Raw genomic sequence first — 3,793 nt, 5'->3', positions numbered from 1 at the left:
GATGCTGAGAAATGCACTTACGTGCATTACGAGACTTCTATTGATGAATGAATACACACTGAATTAATAGATTTCCCTCATTTTAGCATGGACAATTAATAATTGCGATGATGAAGATGATGATGATGATAATGTGATGATGATGATAAGGAGAAGAAGGTATTGTAGCAGGTGACGACAGGCTCCTGTGCAAGGTTAATTAACAGGCCCTTTGATATGAGTGTCAACCGAGGGTCGTATCCCGAGTTCGTCATCACATTTTCAATGCACACAATCATTATTACAGTAATTATCTATAGGTTATATAATCAGTACATTCTCGACTGTCATGAAAATATACATCTAAAAAATTACGTTATAGGCATGCTCGGAAGCGGAAATTTTAACCTAAAAGTTTGATATAGGCCCTATGTTTCATGTTGTTTGTCGAATGGTCTTTAGTGATATTATATTCTAATATGACCACAACATAAGGAAGAACACTTTGTCACCTACAAAGTTCAGACCCGTATACATTTATATTTCCTTAGGCCTAAATCATAAGGAAGTCCGCTCTATATCCAAATTTCAGGAAATTATACGTTTTATGCATGCACCGACGTGGGAATTTTTTTTATGTTGTTTACTGAATGGTCTTCTTTAAAAATATAACAGTCTAATATGACCACAACACAAGGAAGTTCATTCGTTAAATGTTTAGTAGATATTACAGAGAATTATGATTGTTTATCAAAATCATTATATAAAGGGTCGATGGCCTGCGGATTTTAGCACGAGAACGCGTAGGCGTTACTCCATGCTGAGCATCCATGGATAGCTGTTCTATAGCTGGGTACTACATTCCGGCTAAAAAAAACTCTGTCTTTAGGTCTCCGCCTTTTGGCCTTTTTACATCCTGATTGATGCGTCGGGGATAATAGCGTTGTGTTCGTTGACAATCAATAGAAAATTCAAAATTAGTGAGTGGTAAAATAATCGAGCTCTCCTTTCGCCCTCTGCTGGATCTGTCACTGAACTCATGGGTACACTTCCTTTTTACCTTCTTTCTTTCTTCCCTTTAACTCTTCTAAATTTTTTTTTCGGCGTGACTGACAGGGGTGGGCGGAACAGGCCCCCGTGGCCCCCGCTGGATCCGCGCCTGAACCTACCTAGACATATAGGTTGGCAAATCAGACAAACTATGCTTAGCCCAAATAGCCTTCAATTAAATAAAATTATACAAACTGTTTTTGGTTCAATTATGTACGAAAGTGCGTTCTATTGTTGAAATATAATAATTTATTGCTTATGTCTTTGATTTTTTTTCTCTATATAATGGCCTAAAGAATGAGATAAAATTACCTGATCTTTTTCAAGAGGAGAAAACCTTGAATTTTGAAGAACTTAAAGGTATTAAAAACTCCTCAGAAGTCGGGAAAGCTTATTTCCGGCCATCTAGGAATCCAAATTTTCCGGGGGAAGTTCCCATGACCACTTTTAATGTTGGGGGTTTTTTTTTAGACATTTTAAACCACCCTCTTTCATATCCTGGATCCGCCCCTGGCTAGAGTGCATTTCCCTTGTATTTCGAAATTGTTTATAAGTACACAATGCTTTAACCAACACATCGTTAATCAGGGATGCAAGATGACGCTGTGTATAAACAATTGATAAATTTAACATTTACTCGTGAATTGCTGGTACAAAAACGTAGGTTATCATTTCCAAATCGTTATTTTTGTACTTTTTGAAAAGCGTACACACACTTTCAACCCCCTCCCCCCAGCGTACGTTTTGTACGCGCGTGAAAATGATGAAAATAATGGATGACCCCTTAAGGATTTTTACGCTTAAAAAAATAAATAAAATAAAAAATAAATAAATAAAGTTAACTTAAAACACAAACAACACGATAGGATATAAAGTTTGAGAGAATAATTGGTATACTGTACTGTATTTCTGAAGTGCCATTCGTTTTGGGTTGCTACAATCAGGAGTTACAATCGATCAAACAAAGGAAAAACACTATCTATTTCCTTACATTCCAAAAAGGAGGATTTTGGATGCTATTTAAAATTTGCTGGAGATTGAAAAATTAATCTGATTTTGTGATCAATCTGCAAAACAGATTGATCACAAAATCAGAAGCATGATCTCAAACATCAGAACCCAGCTTTTATTGTTTAAAACTGTCGGGCCCCATTGAATGAAACTACGGTATTATAGTTTATATTATATTTTGTTTAAACAATGTCGGGGTGGGGGAGGGGGAGGCCCTCGCACTTGGGGCCCCGGCGTTCCCCCTCCCCTCCGTCAGCGCCCGAGACGCCACTGATGTAACAACTGCTGATTGTAGCAACCCCAAAAACGAACGGCGCTTCAGAAAATACAGTACAAGTACAGTATACCAATTATTCTCGCAAACTTCATATCCTATCGCGTTGTTTTTTATTGAAGTGTACAGTTTTTTGAATATTTTAAAATCCTTAAGTTAACTTTTTTTTTAATTTTTTTTTTTTAAATTTTCAATGAAAAATAAATGCGATCGTTAATATTGACCTTGGTACAATGTAAACCTGTAATAATGTTACTATATTATAGGCCTAGACTAGAACCAGGCCTCCTACTATAGTACAGAGGCCTAGTCCAAGACCTTGTTGCACATCCCAGCCCACATAAAGCCTAGCCTATAATGCCTAGCATAGGCAGGCCCGTAGGCAGGATTTTCGATGGGGAGGTGCGTTTTGCAACCGAAGTGGACCTTACGATGGGCGACTGTCTAGGGGTCCTCGCGAGGGTGGGGCGAATCTTCTGGAAAAAAAATATCCTATTTAGATTTTCATTCATTTAAGTATTGTCTAGGGACCTACAGTAAAAGCAGGAGAAATAGAGGGTGGGGTGAAGGGAGGAACTTGAGACAGATGGTCAATACCACCTCAGCCCCATGATTGGAGCTGAGATGAGAAAATGTATGATTATGGCACCTCAAAATGGCCGGAAATGGCACTCTCAGACAATTATGATTTTTCTTTTTTTTCTCCATTTTCTTTTATAATTTTAAGGGGCTCTTCTCCCTGAAAAAGTAATGTTATTTTGTCCTGTACATCTGCATGCCTATAGATAACATTCTTCATATTATGTAGATCAATCTGCAATCACCGGAGACGATCAATTTCTAACAAATTTCATGCCACATAATTAAAAATCAACGGTTAGATACGCTGGCAAATATATAATGCATGCAGGCATGCTATAACATTTTGTGATAATTAGGAACGATTTTGTGAAATCATAGGTTTCAAAAAGTGTACCTTTTGGAATTTGGGGGGGGGGGTGCGTCCGCACCCTCTGCACACTCCCCCTCCACCCTTGCCTACGGGACTGAACTTGTGATCGCGGTACCCTGACCATTAAAAATTAGCAGACGCACTGGGAAGCGTTGTTCACGGCATTGGACTGCAGCGAAAAATGATTCCCCCATCATTAATGGAACACGCCCACGTCACGCTTGGCTGACTAGTTTTGATTTACATTTGTGTGTCTGTGCCATAAGCAGCAAAAGTCCATGTCAAACCAGCCAAGCATGACTGTTTTGAAATACATTTTACAACAACACAAGACATGCGAAACGTAAATCAAAACTAGTCAGCCAAGCGTGACGCGGGTATGTTCCATTAATGATGGGGGAATCATTTTTCGCTGCACTCCAATGCCGTGAACGCTTCCTAGTGGGTCTACTAATTTTTAATGGTCAGGGTACCGCGAAAACAAGCCCTATGCTAGGCATTATAGGCTAGGCTCATGTGGGCTGGGA

This window comes from Anneissia japonica, unplaced genomic scaffold, assembly GCF_011630105.1.
Source record: "Anneissia japonica isolate Jap-2015-1 unplaced genomic scaffold, ASM1163010v1 scaffold1177_len17474_cov100, whole genome shotgun sequence".
In the NCBI taxonomy this organism is placed as follows: domain Eukaryota; kingdom Metazoa; phylum Echinodermata; class Crinoidea; order Comatulida; family Comatulidae; genus Anneissia; species Anneissia japonica.
This window is presented reverse-complemented; position numbering follows the sequence as displayed.